Raw genomic sequence first — 26,658 nt, forward strand, 5'->3', positions numbered from 1 at the left:
TGAAAAAGCAAACATCATTATCGGTGACTCCAACCTGGCATGCATTCCAGTTTTCACTGACTCCAAATTCCAAATAGAGAGCTTCCCTGGAGCCACCTGGATGCACATAACTGCACTGCTGTGCAAGCTGAGTTTACAGCAACAGGTGGAAAGAATCATCCTCTCAGTGGGCTTAAATAACTGCCTGTGAGAACAAACACAATTAACCACGTTTAAACAAATGCAACAACTGGTGGCAACAGCCACAACAATTTTCCTGCTGGCAACAATTCTGGTCCCTCTCATTCACTTTTCAGAGCGACTACACGTCAACCAAGTAAATATAAAAAAACGAATAAAAGAACTTAATATAAAAAAACAGTTTAAATTTGAATACCTACAATGCATCGAGAGGACCAGTGGTGCTGCTAGCTGCCCCCCCCCCGAAGAAAAAAACAGGGTGGGGGTGGTTGATCAGGGCTTGGTACTGTTGTGGAGTCTACAGACCTGCTGGCTTGCTGGGGTTGATGTGTGCCTGAACTGCTTGTAGATGGTTGCTCATCGTCTCCTCTTGGCCACTTGCTCCTCCTTGTATGTGTCTTAGCATTGACCCTGCATTAATTTAGAAATACAAAGAAAAAGGATCAGAATAGAAAGAGACAAAATATTTAAACTAAGAATCTTATAGCAAAAAAATTATAATCATTTAAAACTGAAAGCATACAGCCAAGGAGCTCTCTTGGCTGCATGTGTGTTTGCGTGTGTCAGAGATTGATGTTCTTATGTGGGTGTGTGTGAGTGAGAATGCTTAACAGCTTGAAAATGTCAACTACTAGTCTTTAAACGATAGACCTAATATGAACTCTTTCATCATTTCAGAGGACAGAGAAGGTAAACAGTAATATACAGGTCCTGAAATAGATTTATCTGAAACACCTTAAATCTCATGTGTTTTGTTTATATCTATTACCAACTCAACATACATATCTGATGCATATGTATTCACAGGAAACAGCACCAGTGACTACAAAGAGAGCATTTTCTTTGCTTACTTTTGCACATAACGCATATCCTGCGTGTGTAGTGCATGACAGCTGTGTTGCTTGTGTATTCTTATTCTCTATGTCTATGACAAATTCTACAGAGAGCTCTCTTTATTACTTATTTATCAACTATGTGATAAATCTTATCTAATCTAATATTAAAGCATGATAGAATAAGTTGCAATATTGCACATAATTCAACAATAAAGTTTGCTTTGCTTATCATTCATATAGTAATAAGGAATAAGAGCAAAATGATACAACTTACACAAGACTACATTTCTGAATCTTAAACATTATTTTACCCAGATTTAATAGAACTTAAATATGGTTACGAGAGCATTTTGTCTACTACAAAAGTTTTTCTATTTCACTGCTAGATATCGTCCATGCCTTTGCATCCTGACATAAATGCTATCAAAACACCAGTTAATTTTGTCATGTAGCTTCTGTCACTGCATGAAAAGTGGGATTTAAACGCCCGGAAATCTCCCTAATTTTCGGCAGTTAACGACAATTTACAGCCTGCGAACGTCGCGTTCATCTGTGCCACATACTGACGGAAACAAGGGAGGGCGGCAAGATGGCGGACTGAGCGGTCGCATGTCACGAGCTCGCACACAAAACTCCTCCAAACTCATCTTATTGAAATTATATCCCCCCTGAATGTACTTTTTAAAGTCTGTAAGTAGTCTTTCAGTAAAAACGACCATAAAATGTCTCAGCAAGAGCCTAAAAAGAACTTTTCATAACGCTCCCAAATGAGGGACCACGTATGCCTCACAGGATTTGATGGACACCAACAACAGCGGGGACAAACGGTTGTTAGAGGAAGACGGTGAGTCCTGTCCTTCTACCCCGTCCAAAGGAGCTCATACTCGGAAAATATCAAAACCAAATGAAGACGAAGTCTCAAACTCCACAATACTTGCAGCAATTAACACACTGGTGGCGAGATTTGACACACAAGAACAAAGGTTTGAGGAATTTGGCATGCAGCTAAAACAGAACTGTGCGATGATGACTAGCTTGACCAGAGCATCTAACTTTAATGCCGCAGAGGTCAAAGATTGTAAGACAAGAGTCTCTGTGCTGGAAAACGAAGTGGAGCACCTGAGTGCAGTAAATGCTGAAATACAGGAAAAAGCAAGTGAACAAGACAGATATAAACGGAGATGGAACCTAAGAATCAGAGGGATGAAAGAAAAGATGAACGAAGACACCAGGAAAGACGTGATTCAACTACTGTGCAAGATAGCCCCTCAATGTGAGAAAAACATGGAGGACATTGTGGACACAGTTCATCGGATCGGCAGGAAGACGGAAAACAAAACACGACAAATCATCATCCAGTTTACAAGACGACAACACTGAGACGCGTTTTGGAAACTGACGAAGGAATCCAGGGTCTGTACTGAGGCAGGAATCAGGTTTATGGAGGATCTCACAAAGGAGGACAGAATGGCCAGAGAAGCTCTCTGGCCCCGCATCGACCAGGCGAGGAAGAATGGAGAAAAAGCCTACTTCCGCGGTCCCTTTGGATTTATAAACGGTCGCCGCATCCAAGCTGAAGATAAACACTAAACTTCTGACATACCTACAATGAACAGGTATACAGGGGGAATTTTTTAGACTGCTCCTTCTGGTCGAACCAGTGGGGAGACAAAATACTGTTTAGTCATGGATCAAACAAGGGCATGTGAGCGGAGTGGAGCATGGAGCGAAGCGTGCGAAATATAGTCGGAGCACAGAGCGGGTTTTAATCCAAAGGCCAGAGCGATGGTTCCGTTTTGCTCCAGTTCTGTTCCGATACCGCTCTCCATGAGTCTAGGGCACAAGTCCATACTCATGTGTGCCTTCAAGGGCTAGCCTACATCAGAGGTCATTCGTTGAGAGATGGAGTTTGTAAAATATTTCGAAAAGCATGCAGACAGGTCATATAGGTGCAGCGTCAGGAATTGCTCCCTCTCTTAAATTTGAGCGAGCGTGGAGCGATTTCACTGGAGCTGAATGAAATTTTAGGTGAGGGGAGAGCGGTCTTTGAGGGAGCTGTCTGTTATGACTTTGAGCGATGGAAGCGAAGGAGCAAACACCCACATAAGCGGGGAGCGGAAATTCTTGCCGCTCAGCTCCGCTCACATGCTCTGTCCGCAGGTGTTGCTATTTGCTTTAATAAATGTCCAGGAAATGTGATAACGCACAAAGCAGATGAGCAAGGCCATTGGTTGGCAGCTGTTCTAAATATTGAAGGCTGTTGTATTATTATAATGAACGTTTATGGCTATAATAACACTAGTCAGAATAGACTTTTACTATAAATCAATATAAAAACTGTTACAACACAAATTTAATTTTGCTCGGAGGTGACCTGATGATTGGCTGGACAGATGTCCCTCAAAATTTACAGATTATCATTTTAATACACTATTTCTTGAATTTTGCAATACACATTCTCTAATTGACGTATGGAGAAGCAAAAATGTAATGGTTAAACAGTTCTCATGGGTAAAACCCAATGGAAGTTATATGTCAAGAATTGATTTATGGTTATCTACACTGGATATTGCTGAATATGTTTCAGAGGTCTCTATGTCAAGTGCACCACTAACAGATCACTGCTCATTATATCTGGAACTGAAACCAAAATCAAGTCCTGATAAAAGAAATATTAATTGGAAATTTAATGCAGACTTACTAAAATCTGAACACTATTGTAAAAAAATCAAAGAATTACTATTAGTGATAAATTTGACACAACTATTGGGAGTTATATTAATAGATGGGAATCTTTCAAATATAAAGTTAGGCAATTCTCTATCAAATTTGGTAAACAAAGAAGCAAAGATATACAAGAACAAGAACTTTACTTAGTTCAAGAAATTGATAAATGCTGTAAAATGTCACCAATGTCAGATGCAGATATGTCTAACTTTATGATTCTCCAATCAAAATTGAATGATTTATACCTAAGAAGAGCCCACGGCGCATTCATAAGATCCAGGGCAAAACGGACGGAAGAGGGGGAAAAAAATACTACTTATTTCTGTGCACTAGAAAAAAGAAGACAAGAGAGGAATGCTATTAATGCTCTTATGATTAATAACTCAGAGTGTACAGATCATAAACTGATATCTGAGGAAGTACACAGATTGTATTCAGTTTTATATACCTCTTCAGATTCCAGAGAAAGTTCCATTGCTCTTTTTGAGAATATAAAAACCCACCTTCCTCCTCTTAATATTGACTTTGTTGAGATGTGTGATTCTGAAATTGAAATGTGGGAACTGGAAAAAGTAGATAAAAACATTTCAGTTGGAAAAGCTCCAGGACAGGATGGACTAACCACAAATTTTTACAAATTTTTCTGGCAAGATATCAAGAGCTGTTATTTTACGCCTTTCGGGAATATTTTATGAATAAGGTCATGATGCCTACTATGAAACAAGGATTAATAACACTCATCCCTAAACCCGGAAAGGACAAAAAACTTATAGATAATCTATAAACTATAAACTAACTATTCGCTCATATCTTTGCCAACAGGTTAAAAGAATGTTTGCCTCATGTCATTAGTGAATCCCAATCTGGTTTCCTTAGAGCACGTTCAATTCACAACAACATTAGATTAGTACTAGACTTATTAGACTATGCAGACAAGATTGAAGATGATGGTTTAATTCTGTTTTTAGACTTCTGTCAAGCATTCGATACAGTTGAACATGGCTTTATGATGGATAAATTGAAATATTTTGGTTTTGGTGAATGCAATGTTCTACAATGACATAAATAGTGCTGTAATACTACCAACATGTAAAAGATTTACAGTGAAAAGGGGAATCCGTCAAGGCTGTCCGATGACGATACGACTCTTCTTAAAAAATGCAACACAGATACCAGAGGTTCTAAAGGTAATCTAGGGATGTAACGGTATGAAAATTTCACACCGCGGTAATAGTGACCAAAATTATCACGGTTATCGGTATACCACGGTATTTTTTAAAATGTCTTCAAAATGTTGAAAAAACATTGATAAATTGAAATAATTTCATCAACATTTATATTTAAATATATTTATCATATATTAAAATTGTCCAAATCCAAAACCTTAACAAAACACTGCAAAATCAACATTAAATAATTATAAAAGAATGTATCAAAACTGTGCAAAATAGGTCATTGGCTTTTTATGATGAGGCAGCCTGTTTTTGAAACGTGTCCTTTAATGTATGCATTACAGAGGTAAAATGAGTTGTAGTGGCATTAGCACTCGATTGGCCAGCAGACCCTCAAAATGTCATTTTTAATTATTACTGTCACTGTTACTTAATATTAAGGGGGCAACCAACAGATCACAAAACTCACAATTTAGATCATATCACTTTTGTGAGGAACAGGTTGGATAATTTTTTTAGATCAAAACAAAAAGGATTATTGTTGTTAAATTAAGCAATATAATATCACTTCAGCGCTGCTTGCGGGTTAGGTGAAGTGGTAAAGTACTCAGAGCCTCTCCCTATGATTGCGGGTTAGGGTTAGTGCTGACCGCATCACTGTCGTGCTCAAATGACGTTAAAGCACACCCTCGAGGGTAATATTACGATTATACAACTAATATAGTTGTTAGTTATGACAAATATGATGTATAATCAAAAAATATCCATGTTGATGGACATTTTGCTCTCAAATTTTAAAGAGCCGTTTCTCAATATGCGTTCTTCTCCGTACTTCTCTGTACTTCTGTTCTTGTGGACTTCAGAAACATCATCAGCGTCGGACCAAGTACCGTTCCAATTCAAAGTCCGCATCGGGCCAAGTACGGTCAAATACCCCGGATACGTTCTTGCCCCGCCCATTTCATCGAGGATGCATCGGTGGAAACTTTTGTGGACCTTGGACAGTTACGTATCCCAGAAGGCACTTCGTCATAGCAATGGCAGAGGAGAGGACCAACAACTGTAAGTTACAAGTTTTACACGTTTACTGATTTAGGGTCACGAAATGTAAGCTTTATTTTTTTTGTAGGAGAATGTAATTGTTATAAGTGCAAATTAGTGCTGTGATCGATTCATTACTGCGGCACGTAGTTTTTGCTTCGACGTGGTAGCCCCGCTAACAGCTATTGTACTCCGCTAGCTGCTAGCAAATTGGCCCAAGTGCTTAGCATTAATTTTAATTTAATTTAATTATTTGTAGGATAGTCCCTTAAGATGAATCATCTTGTTTTCAAGGGAGTCCTTAACATGTATACAGACAATAACAAGACAAAAAATTCAGCATTACATTACATTACTGAACATACAGGAGTAGGACAGAACATTACAACAAAACAATACATTACAAGACGATAACATCCACATAATACACTCTTGACCCAAACCGTTCCCTGCCCCCCCAGTCCGTCTAGATTCACATTTATACATGGGTGGTATTATATACCACTCTTTTTATAAAACACCATCATCATATCCAGTACATTCGTATATACCGTGTCAATGAGATGTATTGTATCCACAATTAACCAAAGATCAAAAATTATCAGTAATTTGTTAGAAACAAGAACAGGGTTTTTGTAGATGAATAAAAAGGGATTTCCTAAAGAGATGAAAAGAAGTGATAGATTTTAGAAAATTAGGCAATGTATTCCAATCTGATGGAGCTTTAATTGAAAGGAAAATCGACCAATTTCCTTCTGAATTCTCGGAACAATAAAAAAAACAGCTGTCAGTATGGCGTAGATAGTGCTGTGACCTATAGGGTGTCAAATATTGTTTTAAGTATGGAGGGTATTTATAATAAATACATTTGAAAATGAACTACGGCTGTAATCAGCGGGGTAACATTACTGCTACCCCGCTGATTACAGCCGTGTCCCGGCGTGACCCTCTGAAATCAGCCGCCCGCTGGTTCTGTATCATTGTAGTGGTACAACGTGACCGTTCACTTTGCATTTAATGGGCAAGTGTCTGAAACGAAATACTTTAGGTTTTATGATACCGGATTAATTGGTCTGTCTGGGAGGCGAGGGTTTTATTTAAGTTTTATATTTTATTTAACCTAAAGCACTTGTTGCCGACCAAAACGTGTAACGTTTTTCGCTCATACTCCCTGTTGTTCCCTATTAGTTTGACGACTTAAACACATCAGGGGTGTAAAATAAACGGTATTGTGCATTAAATCTGTTGACTGTAATTTCGTTCAAGGGACAGCTGAGGAGACCCGGGCCCTCATAAGTGGCGCGGAGAGAATGAGGCCCTCTTCACGGGGCGTAAAAATTCAGCCAGGACGGGATGGGAGTGAGTATAATATTTTCATCATTGCCTGTGTATCTGGGGAAGGGTTCGAATTTGCCGGTCTTAAACCATATTATGGAGGGAGTATGCCATTAAATATATTTATGTATTTTCCAAGGGACTTTGTCACAGTCAGTGGCCTGGCAATAACCGCCAAACAGGCCAAGAAAAAGTGGAACAACTTGAAGGACAAGTACAAGGTACCAATTATATATTTGCGTTTAAAATGTGATGGATTCTGTTGGATTTTTCTGTTTTTTTTTTAAATTACTAGATTTTAATTTCTCAGGTCGTAAATTAAACCAAACAAAGACTTTCAGTGTCACATTGTAATGATGAATAACTGACTTATAGGAGTTAAAAGACCCGCCAACAGGCAAAGGGGTAGAGGCCGGGAGTGTGACCGCTGCCACCTGGCAGTGGTACAGCCTAATGAACGCTGCACTCCAGGGGCAGCATGCTGTCAATCTGCCCCTGGTTGTTGCCAGTGCCACACCAGGTGGCGTGGTCAGCACCCCGGCCTCCACCTCTACTGCAGAGGAAGAGGCAGGAGAGGACGTGATAGAGGAGAGGAGGCCAAGAAGAAAGAGGAAGAGAGAGAGTCAATTGATGGACTTTTTAAAAGAACGAGCAGAGAGAGAGGATGAGAGAGAGAGAGAGGCATTGGTGAGGGAGGAGGAGAGGGAGAGGGCAGCAGCGGACAGGGCTGAGAGATACCTCTCACTGTTTGAGAGACTTGTTAATAAGTTTTAATTGTAATACTTGTTATTCTGTTCTTGTTATTACATTTTGAAATGTTTAAAATGTGTTTAAGACAATTCATATTTTAAGAGATACTGTACATACTCACAACAAAAACAAAATATTAGTGTGTAATTATTTACATTTATCCAAAAAAGAACACTGGATAGACAACATATATATTATTATTTACAGTTGTGTTTAAATTAGAATGAACCAAACCAATACAAAAAAATGAAACAAAACCGATGACATTGAAAAGAATAAATACCAATAGTTATTTACAGTTATTTCATTGAATTTAAATTTGGGCAAACCAGAAAAAAAATATGTACATCATATTGACATAGTTTTTACATATTTACACCTATACAAATCCATATTAATCTGATTTACACAATATATACATTGATATCTGATCATATTTACATATTTACACACTCCCAGGTGAACATGACTACATCTAGAGAGAGAGAATGAATATTTACTCTCTAGATGTAGTCATGTTCACCCAGACATGCAGGCAGATCCTGAGGAGCAGAGAGCTGGGCTGCCAGATGCCTTCGGACCTCCCTCCCTGACAGGCCCCTTTCGTCCCCCTCTGCATTGCCCGGGCCATCTCCGCCATCTGGGACCTCCGCCATCTCTCCCTCATCCTGCTCCTGCTCCTCCTCCAGGATATCATGGGCTGCCACACAGATGTTGTGGAGGACGCAGCAGGCACCAACCACCTTTGGGGCGAACACAGGCCGGATCTCCAAGGCCCTCAGAAAAATTGAGCGCCATCTTGTCTTGAGGATGCCAAAGGTGCGCTCAATGACATTCCTTGCCCTTGCATGGTGCCTGTTGTAGCGGGCTTCAACTTGACCTGTTCAAATTCAGAAAGAAATTACTGTGTGTGTGTCTATGTGTGTTTTCTTACTTGCTACAGGCTGGCGATACGGGGTCATGATGGCAACAGGGCGCTGCAGGCATGGGTACCCTCCATCTCCCAGCAGGAAGTACCCAGTGGGTGGGTACAGGGCCTGGCTGTACATGGGTGACCTTCGGAGGACGAGTGCATCATGCACTGACCCTGGCTGTCCAATGAACACATCCAGGAAAGAGCCTTTGGCATCACACATTCCCTGGAGGATAATGGATGGGAACAGCTTCCTGTTTATGTAGCTTCTTTTCTGAGGCTCTGCAGGAGGAACAATCCTGATATGGCACCCGTCGATGGCACCAGCAGCAGCCCGCCGGCTTCACCTCAGCCCCAGAAAAGAATGTGGCCAGGATAGACCTCTGGTCATTCAGCTGTGTATACATACGCACAGGGCCTTGGTCCTGTATCAGAGGAAATATACATTTTAGAATTCATTATTATTTATTATTATGATATTGTATGACATTATCTATTATTATGAAGTCTCTTTTTAATCATGTATTTATTATGAATTCCCATTTTAATCTATTTATTATTATTATGGTTTTGTATTTCATATTTATTGAAAATGTATTTATTAAATTGTGTTCACAATGTCAAATGTCCCACCCTGTCAATCAAATGCCTTAAAGACATTTATATTAAGTTTGTTTCACTCCATATTCAGTTGCTTTATTTCCCGTTTGAAAACCATTACAAATGTTGTACAAGATCTTTCAGATTGAATATCAACATCTTCATGTTTGAGTGCTAAGACAGAGGGCAGGTAAGTGTGTAGGGCATAGGCTGAGGGTTATTATTGAACTAGTAAAAGTAGTTAATTATGGGTTAATGTGACAAGGACCACATACAATCAACAAACTGATAGACTTGAAACATTATATAGTGAAGTGAATAAACCTATATGGTGTTGTAGTTTAACATAATTAACACTAATTCTCAAAAGGCTTATGTAATTTTTTTAAAATTAGGACTAAATAGAGTATGGTGACTCAAACTAACCAATTCAGAGAGGCATGCCAGGATGGCACGCCTCCTCTCCGTCCTTCCCCGAATGGCGGCTCTCCTCTGGCGGATGCTCCTCCTCAAATGACCCGCTTCCTCTTCCGCTTCCTCGTACATCCCCCCGGCGATGATAGCAGTGACCAACTGCGCCATGTCGTCAATTGGACAACGTATGGTAATAGTAACAACAACAGTAACAATAACAACAATTAAATCTAAATATTTCGCTCTCTTTCTCTGCTGCGTCACTGCTCTCCACTACAACAATAAACCCCACAATATTTTCCCGCGTCTCGGCCTTTATATAGGCACTTTTCTGAAATTCTATATTCATATTCGTATAAAAAGAAAACACTATATCATATCCACATATAATATATAATAAAATATACAAATGAAACAGAGTTGTTCTTTATTGTTTTTTTTTTTATTTTAACCAGTGAAAATAACCGGAAGTTGAAATGCCGAAACCAGCGAAGAGTACGTACGTACGTCAAGTACGTTCCTGTTCCAATTGCAGAAAGACTGTCCTCCTGTTCTCCCGTCCTTCCGTCCCCCAGGAGTTCGCTCTTCCAACTGAACTCCACAAGTCCATACTCCCAGAGTTCACAAGTTCGAACTTGGCGTACTTGGTATTGAGAAACAGTCAAGGTTTTTGCGAGTGTGCGTCGCGTTTCCATGGAAACACATGGGGTCTGACTAATAACTGAAACAAAATCAGCCCCGTCAATAGACTCGTGTAATGGAACGTAGTTTACCACTCCAGCAAATAATCCAACCCTTAGTAACGACCTAGCAACAGAAGGATTTTCTAGTCCCAGATGAGCGAACTCTGAGCTGACGCTAATGTTTTATCGCGGTCTCGGAATTTCCCGAACTAAATCAATACTGCACAGATAAACAGAAAATGCTTATTTTTATCGGCCAAGTTATAACATCGCCCTGATCATTTGCGGGACACTCTCGTGGCGTGCCCGTTTGCTGATAACTCATCCCCGCATGTTTATCTCAGGCTCCTCGCTAGGCTTCTTCCTCCCTCCAGCAGGCAACCTGGCCCTGTTGCTGTCCTCCTCGGACAGCTCCGTTTTATTTTATCGCCAGTCTCTCACTCTCTTGGGGTCGACAGAGAAACGTCTAGCGGCTGCTTCTCCCGACTTTTCCTCTGCATATTTTACGGCAGAAAGAATTTCAAGCCGTACTTTTTATTTTTTTTGCTCCAGCTCTGACAGTTACTATGTTGCCATGGAGATGGATACACAGACTTGGTGGAGTAATATGTTGAGTAATGAGTCAGGCGTGCTGTCATGCTGATTTGAGCATGGTCAAAATGTCTTGTTGACCAATCAGATTGCTTGGTTGGAACTACTTGTTGTATAATGAATTAGGGTTGTCACGATACCAGAATTTCAGTAGTTGATACCAATACCTGTGAATTTCCACGATTCTCGACACTAATTTGATACCACGAATTTAATTCTCCAAACAAGTCGGAGTGCCTGTCTTTGAGGTGTTTGGCCAGGTTTGACCTGCTTCCTCCTTTCGTTTGAAAACTTCTGAGGCATTGTTTGCATGTCGGCTTATTTGAGTCTAGAATTGCTCCGTATTTATCCACTTCGAATGCAAAATATTTCCACACGCAACTCTTAGTACCTGTCTTGTCAACGAGCCGACGTGTTGTGCTTTCACTCTCACTTGCTGAAGCCATTTTTTTCTAAGACGGCAGGTTTTCTTCTTCAGCGCCGCTGACTGCTCTGTGCTGCTCATATGCGTATACTGCCCCCGTCAGTCCCGCCAAGAATCGACACAGCTCGCCAAGTGAAAAGTTGTATATTCGGTTCTGACGGTACCAGAAAAAAGCAAGTATCGAATTATTTTTTCCGTGTCGGCATCGAATTGGTATCGAAGTATCGGTTCTTGTGACAACCCTATAATGAATTATGAATACTCTATTTTGGCTCTTATCTCTATCTATATTCACCATTTTATATTATTCTTCATATACAGTCTATTCTACAAATAATCCACAAGTATTATATATTTCTGATATTACTTATATATTGGCTGGCTGTCTCTCTGTCTGCCTGCTCGTCTGTTGTCAATGGACTCGGTCAATCTGATTGGTCATATGGTTGCTGAGCCACAGGTAGACGCTGCTCCAGTGAACCGAGCTGAGATGAAAGTCAGTCATCTCAATCAGTTTGTGTTCACTAACTCAGTCCACCCAGTACGTGTTTGTGTCATAAACGCTAAGTTTAAAATGAGCTCAGGTACAACATGTGCCATTGTTGGTTGCCACAACAATTCATGAAAATTGAAGGTTATTTCAGAAACGTTTTGTGTAGAACATAAACAACTTAGACAAATTTGTCCGTGCCCTGCAACCAACACGCCATGCTGAGGAAGGAGGAATGGAGACTAGCGTGGCTCGCGGCTTTGACACTAAAATAAATATTTGGGTTTATGAATATCTTCCACAGAATAGCTGCTGCATGACTGCATGACCATGACCCAGCAATGCATGAGCAGCCACCTGTCTCCACCACTTCACTTTCCTTCAGCATTGCTGTATGTTTAGCTTGATTGACACTCTGGCTGGGCGCTACTGCTGCCTTCAGAAATATAAACTTGCTGTGTTTCTTCAAGAGTACTTTCCTTATTTTGTTACTGTGCAGGTAGTTGTATGCTTTTGTAACTACGTAATTCTCCAGCGCCAACACCTTCAGAAAATATAAGATAATTAACTATGTCGATGTAACGGAAAAGAAAACGGACGGGAACGGAACGGATGTAGCCAACGTCGGGCCGTTGCTTTATGTCATCTGCCCACTCCGTGAGAACTGACGGGTGAGGCACTGTCCTCAACTTTTTAAAACATCTGTACTGTGTATCCACCTCCGTTTTTTGTCCATTTTGTTGCTTTCATTGTGTTAAAAGCCAGTTTTTAGAGCAAGCATGACAGCTACATTAGCGTAAACACGAGTTCAACCGGAAGAGCATAGCCGACTACCGCTATGAACCATGGGTAAACTCCTAGATCCCTTGCACGCTGTAATGATGTCAGTTAAAAACCCCTCGTGGGGGGGGCACTCATGTGATTGGCTGTAAAGGAGTGAGACATTTGTGAATCGGAGTCGCGCTAGATGAGTCTCAAAAATCTGCACACAAATGCAGCGAGGTTTACAAATTAAAAGCACTGAGACAAATGCGCGTTTGACAATCTATATCACAATATATATGTATTTGATGAAAATTGCAAATAACTGACGATTTGTACATTTGTGAATTTTTATTGCACATATTTAAAACAAGAAATATTTGTGTGCGCATCACAAACATGTTTACAAATCTAATTTTTATACGTGAATTTTTTTTTTACTTACATATGGATTGAAGCATATTTGTGTGTGCATTGAAAATGCATTTGTGTATTGAGTCATATACACAACTCCCCAAATACATTTGTGAGTCCTTTTTTGTGCATTTATTCCTTTATGTGTGCATTTATCCATTATGAGACTGTTCTGGCTCCATATTCAACTTCTTTTAAAACATTCAGAACCCATGAAATTATAGAAATACTTATACATTTTAATATCTTAGTTATTTCAAAATATTTCATGCAAATTTTAACTTCTTAACAACTAGCATTTTATCTTTAACTTGTTCCCAGGAGAGAGAGAGAGAGAGAGAAAAAAGGATAAATAATCTTTTTTACATAACATTGGCCATTGCTAAATGACATACACAGTAATTAATCTAGCATACTTTCATTAAATAACTCAGTTCAAGCTAAAATTTAAGGGTCTATAATTGGGCTATACTGAGGCCCCGTCCAGACGACGCTCTTCGGCAAAAACGCACACGTATTGCATCGTTTTGGCCGATCGTCCATACGGATCCTGAAAACGCAGTGCCTGAAAATGCACTTTTTTGAAAACGGGGGCCCGTTGCACAAAAGTAGGATTAAGACATCCAGGATAAGTGACTGAGCTGAGCTCAATGAATCCAAAACAAGAGCGTCCAGGCTTAATTGGTTGCACAAAGACCAAGCCAGGATGAGCAGACACAGATTCATCAAGCCAGGTGAAACCAATCCTGGATAAGTGCGCGCTCACAGCTCCCTCAAATAGACCCCGCCACCGATCACAGATTCACTTTCTTGCAACTTACAAGCCTTGTAGTTGAGTGTGAGTCGCAGCAGCAGTTCGACCTCATTAACGGTCCACACAAACGATTCTGGTTTCCTTCCACTAGCCATTTTCATCTTCCTGTTGTGTTTCGGTTTCTCCTTCTGTTTACAGCGCGGAAGCTTATTGCGCATGCTCCGTGTCTTCTTCCCCATTTTTGGTGAATGTCAAGTGCCACCTAGAGGCCTGGAATATTAACTACAGCGTTTTCGGTCGTTTTCAGTGGATCCGTGTGGACGCAAATATTCTTGAAACGATGCTGAGGAAGACGGAGGGAAAAAAGATCGTTTTCGCCGGTCTGGACGGCCCCTGAGCCTCATCTATTCATATCAGATATTTTCTTAAAATGAAACCTTTTTAGAAAAAGGTCACCTGGGGTAAAACTCCCCCTGCTACCCTGATTTGCATTTGTATAGCTCACAGCCTTTTCATTTACATGCTAAAGCCTCCCCTAGAATCAGGGGGAGGGGGGTCATGGGGGGACAACTGCCAAGCAAGGCCCACGTCAATTTCCAAAAATTCACGGCAGTTTTCGGTGTTGCCTGCAAATTGCCGTGTGCAGTCGCAAACCTGAAATTCCACGTCAATCTACAGTGCTGCATACTGACGAAAATCCCACTTTTCATGCAGTGTGTCACATTCAGATGTAGCTAAGCTAGCTGTAGCAGTAACACTAAAAGTCTGAGTTCTTCAGACTTAAGATTATCAAGCCATTTTCTGTCCCACTGCACATCCGACACCTCACCTAATTTGTGTGAGAGACTGTAGCCTGCATTCTGCTGAATTCTACTGAATGACAATCCTAAAGATGGTTGTGGGTTTATTATGCATTGCAAACGCCATAATATGCATTCTCAAATTACACTATGCTAGGTAAACTTTGCTAAATGCCTGGGTAAAGACTATTAATCGCACGTTACACAGTAATAAATAGTCTGAAGCAAGAAGAATTGTTAGCTTACCTTGTGCACTGACTGTTAACTGTTACTGAGAAAGTATTGACCACCGTCACGGCAAATCCTACTCACTGCAGCTCTGCATCAATATTTGGGGAATTATTAGGTCGACTTTAAAAAGTGAAATCTACAGTTAATAAGCGGTTCAGATGACGTGCCAAATCACGGATCAACTTCGTTCCGTTATACCACTATGGTCAGTTTACATTAGTGACAACAGCAAATTAGACAGAGCAAACTCGACATGCACCCAGCGGGCACCTTGAGGTCAATCTGACGTTGAAAATTGGTCTAGATTTTGACTACCATCATAAATAGCCTACAGGAGCTTTGACATCCTTATGGTTGTAAAGAGGTTCAACAAAGGGATCGATCCCACATCGGGTTACTGCGTTATATATTGTAAGTCAAAATATTTGACATCAAACCAACGTTGCTGCTCAATACCTGACATCAAATTGGCGTTGATTTGATATCTAGAAATATGGCATTGAATAGATGTCAAATTGATGTCCCAATAAAAATGCTGTGAATTTGGGTGTGGGTTTTTTTTATGATTTAGGGATGACAGACAAAAGACTGTCAATCTGCAACTATTAAACTTTCAATCTAAATATTCAATGGACAAAATACATCTAAACTGACATCAGCTGAAGTCACTCACATTTGCCCCATGGGACGGGAAAAAAAATGAATGGGTGTCAATTTTCTGGTCCGAGTCATTGGAGTCCAGATATGTTGTTTGTGGATTTATTTTTTTCTTTGCACAAAAAAACTGCACTTTAAGGGTATTAATCTTATTAATAATATTAATTCATAATAACATTTTGATTAATGTATTATATTATGATCCATTAATTAAATAAATAATTATAAAATATTAAATACAAATAATATATTGATATAAGAAAAAATAAACAAAACATTTATTGTTTTATGTTATTTATCTAATAATATATAATATAATAGTTCAATATTAATCAATTGATATTGTTAATTAAGTGTTCTAATTAACATCATTTTTTTTTTAAATGTATTATATTTTAATACATTCATAAAAAATATATATAAATCATGAAATGCAGGGATCGTCCGGAGTCGAATGTGCGAACAGCACTATGTGTCTGTGTCAAGTGCACAGTGCACAGATATCAGCCATCTCATTTGACAAATCACCTCGGATACAGATGACAGGCACACAGGAGGACTCTGATTGGACAGTTGTGATTGCATCTATTTTTGGCCTTGATATAAACCACTGGTCCGGCCCGGCGCTGCTGTTCGATACCCTTTGACCTCATCGTAGGTAAGTACGTGTCATATCTGACATTAGCATACTGAACTAGTTAATAAAAGTTGATTTTATTGCAGCTAGGTATTACTATCTCTCTCATGATCACAATTACTCGGAAAAATAAATGTAATTGTTTATGGTCGGTCTGTTTAAGCAATATTAATCCGGAGGTACTCTGCTGTGGATTACCGAGTAACGTTAGTGGAGCTGTTAGCTCAGCTCCGAGTAGCCATAACGGCCGTTAGCTCCCGGTGTGAGCTAACGGCGCTACTCGGCTCTGCTATATAAAACATTAGGCCGCACTCTAAGCTAACAGCGGTGACTTTGCTTTTTGGCCTTTGTTGTGTCGCGGCGCGAACGATAGCCATTTTCTCTCCCGGTGCGAGCTAGCAGCGCTACTCGGCTGGTAACTGTTATCTAAAACATTAGGCCGCGCTCTAAGCTAACAGTGGTGACTTTGCTTTTTGGCCTTTGTTCTGTCGCGGCGCGAACGATAGCCATTTTCTCTCCCGGCGCAAGCTACCGGTGCTACTCGGCTCTGGTAACTGTTGTCAAAAACATTAGGCTGCGCTCCAAGCTAACAGCAGTGACTGTTTTTTTTGGCCTTTTGTTCTGTCGCGGCGCGAACGGTAGCCATTTTGTCTCCCGGTGCGAACTGTACTGTCATGCATAGATCCTTTACACAGGTCCTATTTTTAATAGGAGACATTACACACTCAATTTTGGGATTTAAAAAAAATGAATTCTTTTTTTTTTGTTTTTTCATTAGTACATTAACACAAGCTGAAAGCTTTATTTCTTATCTATCTACTTATTCAGTTAGTGGCTAGTATTTAATACTCCCTTCTGTCCGCCAACACGTTTCTCCTTGTGTTTGTTTGTCTGTGATAAAATCTGATTACCTGTGGGGTTTACAGCCTGCCTTGATTAAATAGAAAAGGAAGCATTTTCATACATGACTATTTTTGCTTTTGGTAGCCTAATAAATGTGCATTCAGATGTTAAAATCCTGTACATTTGATGCAGTTAATGTCATTTTTACTTGTGTGGTATATATATTGTCATAGTATGCTATTATTTAGTTTATCAGAATATTAATTTTTCGCGTCATAAGATTTCTTGGTCAATTGGGTCATTCATGTGAATCACTAGAACCAGAGTTTTTTGGGGGGTGGGGGGGGGGCCTAGGCTTTTTTTTTGTTGTAGCTTTCCATTGTTTTTCGTCACGGGGCAAAGCACACAGCCCACTCTTGCTATTTCCTGTTGGGGAATTGTCTAGTTATTCATCCTCCCGCTCTTTTTTCGGCACTTTACTCGTGCTGCGCCGTTGAGCAAAAAATATATCAAATATGCGGCTTGATCGGACTCGGTATGCTATTATTTTTCTCTCAAATATTAATTCTTCGTTGTAAGACTATAAATAGATAGATCTTTATTGTCATTCAAAATGCACACCGCACAGGTGCACATATGAATGAAATTTCATTGCAAATGGCTCAAAATAGCAACACTTTTTGCACACATGCATAAAATGGTAATGGGTCAAAGGTGGAAACAGTGTTTGCTGCAAAAGACATTATGAGCTTGTAGATCTGCTATTTTCAAAACAATTTTGAAACTGTTCAGTTTTGATTTTTATATCTCCTGCAGCTCCTGGTCTGGCCACCAGCCCATCACGGTCGAGTTCCACAACTTTATGAGACCCCGCCTACATTATTCCTGGTGAGCCTACTGGTATGATCATCTATCTATCTGTCATCTATCAGCTATCTATCATCATCGATCTATTATCTATCAGCTATCTATCATCTGTCATCTATCTATTTATCTATCATCAGCTATCTATCATCATATATCTATCCAAAGTTGTCCCTTTCAAATAACGCACGTGTGTGCATATTTAAATATAATGTATGGATAATTATTTCCTCAGACAACTCAAATGATGAAGATGGTGGAGCCGGCGTTCGTGAAAATGTTAGTCCTGTTCTTTATCTGTTAATCCTGGAAGACTGGTCAACAGCCAATAGTGTGCCACCCCCCAAGTCCCAAAAGAACAATCACAGCCCTTGATTTTAAATGATTTAGGCATTCCCAATGTTTACCTTGTTTCTGTTTGTCTGTGGAGTTTATATTTCATCATTGGATGTAGTTTAATGTGGTTTAATGTGTGAAAATGTCTTTCTGGTATGGTGTTGGTTCATTTGTGAAAGTTACAAGTATCACAGTGAAGAGTTTTGCTTCCTTGTTTTTGACACTCCACTCACAGCAACAGAAACATATTGTATGAATAAGTAAAAAGTTGGTATACTTCCACGTAACCTGGCCTGACATTTACGTTTTTTTGTTTTGTTTTTTCTTTTCTATGTTTTTGTAAAACTTTTATATAATCAGACTCCAGGAATAATGGCAGCAGTGGAACTGAGGTTAATGGGGATCACAATAAAGTAATAACCTCGATTTAATAGCATTTATGTGTATGTGTTTGACAGAGTCCTTACAAATAAGATCATGGCAGGACTGGACGGTGGTGGGGGCAAGGGTGCCTTTAGAAGAATGATCCTTTGGAAGGTCATGATTGGTAAGTAGAATTTCTTTTTTTGCACGACCTAGGATTTTGACATACCGTATTGACCCGAATATAGGACGACCCTGATTATAAGACGACCCCTCTTTTCAAGACTTCAGAAAAAGACTCTGATAACCAAAATTTGTTTCTCAATAACAAACTCACATACCCTCCTGTCAATCTCTTGGAAGCGGCCGCTTAGAGGACCACGATAAGCTTTTCTCTTACTGTTAGCGTTTTCAGACGATCTTTTTGGACCCGCCATCTTCGGACGTTACACTCCGTAACTCCATATTTCTTGGCTGGCTGACAATTGTTTGGCACCTCCGCTGCATTGATCCCCATTATCTTAAAATTAGCATCATAGCTCCGCCTCAGATGTCTGTAAACTTGCCCCACTTTTGATCCACTTTGCTCCGTAAAATCACAGCGTCTCTCCATTTTTCATCTCCTGTCACTTCTTCTCCGCTGTGATTGACAGATAACCGCAGCCACAGTGTCAGTGACGTCTCTACAATAAGCTGGCGCCCTCTGCTGTTGCGGTCGTGTAGCGATCCAGACAACTATCAGCATGTGTCAACGGTTAGACCCCGATTATAAGACGACCCCACTTTTTTACATAATTTTCATGGAAAAAAAAAAAACCTCGTCTTATATTCGGGTCAATACGGTACTTGCCATATGTTGCTGAAATAAGTTATTTTGATAAATGTTTGATCCTCAAACAAAAAACTGACTTTACTCAACACTTGTAAAATGTCCTTTTTTCAGATGCCATTCAGAAGTCGCAGCCTGGAGCCAGTGAGGCTGCCATTGAGTTATGGATGGGGACCCATCTGCGGTCAGCGCCTGATCGAAAAGGTGGTGGTGGCCGCAAGACCACTGAACCTGATGCATAGGCGCACTGATTTGTTGGTATTGTTTTGATATTGTTATTTGTTGAAGTTATTTGCAAAAGTATACAATAAAATGTTTTGTTCATACATGTACGCTTGATCATTGAGAGAGAATCCCATGTGGGAAACTATTGTAGTTCAGTTTTTAATCCTGATGAAGATCCTGTGAGACCAAGTCTAGATTAAGCCAATTCTGTTTGCAATACAAGATGGTGTGTGTGGGATCTTTCCATCTGTGCATTTTAATTTTCTTTTTTTTCCACAAAAGCTTGACATTGAAACGATGTCAAAATAACATCAATATCATTATTTGGCTGAAAGTTTAAAGAACTTTAACATTGAAACGATGTCAAAATAACATCAATATCATTATTTGGCTGAAAGTTTAAAGAACTTTAACATTGAAACGATGTCAAAATAACATCAATATCATTATTTGGCTGAAAGTTTAAAGAACTTTAACATTGAAACGATGTCAAAATAACATCAATATCATGATTTGGCTGAAGGTTTAAAGAACTTTAACATTGAAACAATGTCAAAATAACATCAATATCATTATTTGGCTGAAAGTTTAAAGAACTTTAACATTGAAACAATGTCAAAATAACATCAATATCATTATTTGGCTGAAAGTTTAAAGAACTTTAACATTGAAACAATGTCAAAATAACATCAATTTCATCATTATTTGACATCAATCAAATTGATGTCAAAGTTTGACATCATGTTGATTTACGTTTTTGACCAAATCAGGATGTAATTTTGATATCAATGTTTGATGTCATCTTGATGTTATATTTACATCAGATGCCCGCTGGGCACATACATCATGCAACCGAGCTTAAGGTAAACTTACCTTGCATTTGCTGAACAGTTGCGGGTGATGATCGTAAAGTCAAAGTGAGTAAATTGGAAGTGTTGCCGCCCCTCGCATCAACTTTGTTCTCGAAGCTTCTGCAGCTGTCCCTGAGCATTCTTATAATAACCAAAAGACGCCCAGACTGCAGATTTGGTTCTCTTTGAAGGTGGAAAAATGCTGTGAGGGCCGCTACTATCATGTCCTCCCTCCGCCATGTCTTCTTCACTACATAACAAACGTACCTTGTACGTTGCGCATGCGCCTCGAGTTTTCCACACCGTGTTTACCGACCGCGGCGGTTACCATGGTAATTAAAACTTAAACGGTAACCTTCACCGTCGAGAATTTTACCATGGTTTACCATGCCACTGCATGACTGACTGCTGCCGCTAAGCTAGCCCTAAACAACTAGCGTTATGTCATAAACGCTAAGTTGTTTTTTAAAATGAGCTCAGGTACCTCACGTCCCTCAAATAGACCCCGCCACCGATCACAGATTCACTTTCTTGCAACTTACAAGCCTTGTAGTTGAGTGTGAGTCGCAGCAGCAGTTCGACCTCATTAATGGTCCACACAAACGATTCTGGTTTCCTTGCACTAGCCATTTTCATCTTCCTGTTGTGTTTCGGTTTCTCCTTCTGTTTACAGCGCGGAAGCTTATTGCGCATGCTTCGTGTCTTCTTCCCGTTTTTGGTGAATGTCAAGCGCCACCTAGAGGCCTGGAATATGAACTACAGCGTTTTCGGTCGTTTTCAGTGGATCCGTGTGGACGCAAATATTCTTGAAACGATGCTGAGGAAGACGGAGGGAAAAAAGATCGTTTTCGCCCGTCTGGACGGCCCCTGAGCCTCATCTATTCATATCAGATATTTTCTTAAAATGAAACCTTTTTAGAAAAAGGTCACCTGGGGTAAAACTCCCCCTGCTACCCTGATTTGCATTTGTATAGCTCACAGCCTTTTCATTTACATGCTAAAGCCTCCCCTAGAATCAGGGGGAGGGGGGTCATGGGGGGACAACTGCCAAGCAAGGCCCACGTCAATTTTCCAAAAATTCACGGCAGTTTTCGGTGTTGCCTGCAAATTGCCGTGTGCAGTCGCAAACCTGAAATTCCACGTCAATCTACAGTGCTGCATACTGACGAAAATCCCACTTTTCATGCAGTGTGTCACATTCAGATGTAGCTAAGCTAGCTGTAGCAGTAACACTAAAAGTCTGAGTTCTTCAGACTTAAGATTATCAAGCCATTTTCTGTCCCACTGCACATCCGACACCTCACCTAATTTGTGTGAGAGACTGTAGCCTACATTCTGCTGAATTCTACTGAATGACAATCCTAAAGATGGTTGTGGGTTTATTATGCATTGCAAACACCATAATATGCATTCTCAAATTACACTATGCTAGGTAAACTTTGCTAAATGCCTGGGTAAAGACTATTAATCGCACGTTACACAGTAATAAATAGTCTGAAGCAAGAGGAATTGTTAGCTTACCTTGTGCACTGACTGTTACTGAGAAAGTATTGACCACCGTCTAGGCAAAAAAAAATTAGAATTAAAAATAAAAAATAAACTACTGCTCTGCTCAATATCTAAAAGACAGGTGGAACTCGAAAAATTAGAATATCGTGCAAAAGTTAATTTATGTCACACCGCGGTGAGGGATGTCCTGTCTTGGTTTTTTTTGTCTTGTGAATTTCATGTTTTATTTTGAAAAGTAACTCTCCTCTCGTTTCAGGTCACTTGCCCTTCCTCTTGTGTCACCGGTCTGGCGTCTTCCCTGATCCCTGATTGTTTCCACCTGTGCTCCCTCCCCTCATGTGTATATAGTCTTTGTCTTTCCCTGTCTTCGTTGCCAGAGTATTTCGTTCGTTTTCGTCGAGTACGTCCAGCCCATCTCACAGCCTTGATCATAGCCTTGTATTTTGAGAAAGTTAAGTATTGTCAAGTTTTGTTTTTTGCATATAGTTTTCCTCTGTGGTAGAGTGATTTTGAGTTGGATATCATTTGGTCAGAATTTTGGTTCGTTGTTAGTTAAGTTTCATAGCGTTTGCTTTTCCTCCTGTTGGAGTGTTTTCCGTTCTTTAAAATTTCTCAGCCTTATTTAGAGTAGACTAATTTTCATAGCCTGTGTGCCTTCCTCCTTCGGGAGCGACTTTTAGTTTGAGTAATTTTTATAAACTTCTAGTTTCTTAAGATCAGTGTAGTTATCTCCTTTTTCTCCTACGGGAGCTTCTTTTGTTCTTGTTGTGTTTTTTTAGTGTGGTCCGTTGGACCTATAGTGTTCACAGCCTGTTCTGTTATCACTCTGTCTACAGAGGAACTGTATTAAAAAATAAAGCCTGTCTGTACTACTGCCTTCCTGCATCTGAGTCCTCAGTTTCTGCCAAGCCTGACAATTTATTTTAGTAATTCAACTTAAAAAGTGAAACTAAAATATAGACTCATTACATTCAAAGTGAGATATTTCAAGCCTTTATTTGTTATAATTTTGATGATTACGGCTTACAGCTTATAAAAAAAAACAAATTCAAAATCTCAGAAAATTAGAATTTTGCATGAAATCAATGGAAAAAAAATAAATACAGAAATGTCGGCCCTCTGAAAAGTATAGTCATGTATATGTACTCAGTTCTTGGTTTGGGCCTTTTGCATGAATTACTGCCTAAATGCCGCGTGGCATGGATGCTATCAGCCTGTGGCACTGCTGAGGTGTTATGGAAGACCAGGACGCTTCAATAGCGGCCTTCAGCTCTTCTGCATTGTTCGGTCTCATATCTCTAATCTTTCTCTTGGCAATGCCCCATAGATTCTCTATGGGGTTCAGGTCAGGCAAGTTTGCTGGCCACTCAAGCACAGCAATCCCATGGTCATTGAACCAGGTTTTGGTACTTTTAGCAGTGGGAGCAGGTGCCAAGTCCTGCTGGAAAATGAAGTCAGCATCTCCATAAAGCTTGTCTGCTGAAGGAAGCATGAAGTGCTCTAAAATGTCCTGGTAGATGGCTGCATTGACTCTGGACTTAATAAAGCACAATGGACCAACACCAGCATGATGACATGGCTCCCCAGATCAACACAGACTGTGGAAACTTCACACTGGACTTCAAGCATCTTGGATTGTGTGCCTCTCCACTCTTCCTCCAGACTCTGGGACCATGGTTTCCAAATGAGATGCAAAATTGCTCTCATCAGAAAAGAGGACTTTGGACCACTGAGCAATAGACCAGTTTTGTTTTTTCTTTAGCCCAGGTAAGACGCTTCTGACGTTGTTTGTTGTTCAGGAGCGGCTTGACAAGAGGAATACGACATTTGAAGTCCATGTCCAGGATCTGTCTGTGTGTGGTGTCTCTTGATGCAGTAACTCCTTTCCAGGCTGCAGTCATCCCTGCTGCTTGTACACCTTTTTTTCCACACTTTTCCCTTCCACTTAACTTTCTATTAATGTGCTTTGATACAGCACTTTGAGAGCATCCAATTACTTTTGCAATTACCTTTTGAGGCTTTCCCTCCTTGTAAAGGGTGTCAATGATGGTTTTCTGCACAACTGTCAGGTCAGCAGTCTTCCCCCATGATTGTGAATTCTACTGAGACCATTTAAAGGCTCAGGAACCCTTTGCAGGTGTTTTGGATTAATTAGCTGATTAGAGTGTGACACTTTGAGCTTACAATATTTAACCTTTTCACAATATTAAATTTTTTTTTTAATTTTTAATTTGGGGTTTTCATAAACTGTAAACCGCAATCATCAAAATTATAACAAATAAAGGCTTGAAATATCTCACTTTGCATGTAATGAGTCTATATATTTCACTTTTTAAGTTGAATTACTAAAATAAATTAACTTTTGCACGATATTCTAATTTTTCGCGTTTCACCTGTAAAGTAACAGCTAGCTGGCGTCAGTTACTTGTAAAACGCATAGATAATGTTTAACAGTAAAATCTCAGTTTAGCTTGCACCTAACTTATCACATATTTGAGTTTGCTAACATTAGCATTCCACAATAACGTCAGCTAGTTCGAGGTGTATGCTGGGCTAACCGTCACATTAGCAGCACATTTCCCTTATTTAAGAATGATTAAACATGGATTTACCTGCAAGTGATGCACGGGCATCATCTCGCAGTTTCTTCCTCTCTCTTTTCTCTGCTCCTGACTCCTGCTGTCTTTTCGCTGTCAAACTTTGTCAGGCACAATCCAACAGACCACTGGGGGTCTTGGGAAGTTGAGTGTGTGTGTGTGTGTTGGGGGTGGGGGGCACCATCATTACTTGCTTGAGCAATTAAATATATCTCTTGTTCTGCCTGTTTTGTGATATACATGCCTAAAAAGTGCCTAATATTTCTATACTGAAAATAAAATCGGCATTATGATTATTATGAATATGATGATTTTTAATTAGGCTATTTTTGGTGGCCCCTCAGCACTTGGTGCCCTACGCACAGCACGTAATGCGCGTGGTGGGAGCGGCGATGCTGAGTATAACATCTGTTTTATAAAGCATAGCCAAATTTACTTTGGCCCATCCAAAACTTTATTTGAATCTTCTGAACTCTTAAATCTTAATTTATAGTTTCACTTAAAAAAAAAAAAAAAAGGGTTTAGTGATTTACTAAAACAGCTGGCCACTGTGGTGGATTAATCCACATTTTTTACTTTGGTGAGTTTTTGGACCAGCGTGAAAGTGAAAGCAGGATTGATTCAAATCAAACTACAGTGTGTGAGTTCATGTTAATGAAGAAACATGTCATCCAGTACAACAATGTGGCTCCCTGATGTGTTATATAACCGTTTTGGCTCAACAATGGAGCACTGTGGAACAAAGACAGAGAATGTATCAGGCTTTGAATACACACACAATACCAGTTAGTATGAAACTTTCATTGATGATTTTGATCCGCACATGGGATTTGTTGACACTCTCCCTACCAGCAATGTTTGTCCTCCTGGGTGCTACTCAGCACGTGCAGTTTTAACCCTACCCCTGATCTCTTGCAGTGCTGACTGGATCCTGACCTGTTAATCAACTGTTTCAGACTAAGGAGAAGAGGACAATATTACACAAAAAAATTATAGTTGACAATATATTCTTTTAATTTCCTCTCTGGTACGCTATGGGTTAATTCTTAGTGCCCAGAGTAAATACTTGGTATTTCTTGTGTGTTTTAATTAGCGATGAGTGCTGCTTCTGCCTGCAGCGTCAAAATCAATAGTTCTCTACCAACGCATTATGACTGAAGCCCAAAATGATTATGGGGTGTGTGTGTGTGTGCACGCGCGTACACATGTGTGTTTGTGTGTGTCAGAGATTGATGTTCTTATGTGGGTGTGTGTGAGTGAGAATGCTTAACAGCTTGAAAATGTCAACTACTAGTCTTTAAACGACAGACCTAATATGAACTCTTAAATCATTTCAGAGGACAGAGGAGGTATACAGTAATTTACAGGTCGTGAAATAGATTTATCTGAAATAATGTGTTTTGTTTGTATCTATTACCAACTCAACATACATATCTGATGCATATGTATTCACAGGAAACAGCACCAGTGACTACAAAGAGAGCATTTTCTTTGCTCACTTATGCACATATAACACATATCCTGCATGTGTAGTGCATGACAGCTGTGTTGCTTAACTGCTACGGTTCGAATGTGAATCTGTTCACACAGGCAGCACAGCGCCTGCCTGCCCTATCTGTTTTCATGTAGTTTGCCTTTGATAATTATTAATAAAAATTATGACATGAAACTGCTCTTCTGTTGTGTGTATTCTTATCATGTCTATGACATTTTCTACAGATACAGACATTAAAACTGTATTGAAACACTGGTATGATGTTGATATGGGCTGTGTTTCCCCAGTTAGAGAGGCAGCAGCACAACTTGAAACCAAGTCCCTCCAGGAATTTG

General features: G+C 39.8%; 1 protein-coding gene and 1 long non-coding RNA gene across 2 annotated transcripts in view; one reads left to right on the forward strand and one right to left on the reverse strand.

Moving 5' to 3' along the window:
* Positions 1-21,488, reverse strand: part of LOC115570046 (uncharacterized) — a 62,612-nt gene extending 41,124 nt beyond the window's left edge. Inside the window, exons 1-5 of the mRNA XM_030398297.1 lie at positions 20,745-21,488; positions 9,981-10,127; positions 8,976-9,379; positions 487-591; positions 35-184 (exon numbers count right to left, since the gene is read on the reverse strand). The gene's annotated coding sequence lies outside the window, so the exon portion shown is untranslated. The remainder of the gene's footprint in view (positions 1-34; positions 185-486; positions 592-8,975; positions 9,380-9,980; positions 10,128-20,744) is intronic.
* Positions 16,257-19,974, forward strand: LOC115570054 (uncharacterized). The gene is made up of 4 exons (XR_003981690.1): positions 16,257-16,432; positions 18,071-18,142; positions 18,913-19,001; positions 19,761-19,974. It is a non-coding gene; the product is annotated as an uncharacterized LOC115570054 (long non-coding RNA).
* Positions 21,489-26,658: the final 5,170 nt, after the last annotated feature.

This window comes from Sparus aurata, chromosome 19 (genome assembly GCF_900880675.1).
Source record: "Sparus aurata chromosome 19, fSpaAur1.1, whole genome shotgun sequence".
Classification (NCBI taxonomy): domain Eukaryota; kingdom Metazoa; phylum Chordata; class Actinopteri; order Spariformes; family Sparidae; genus Sparus; species Sparus aurata.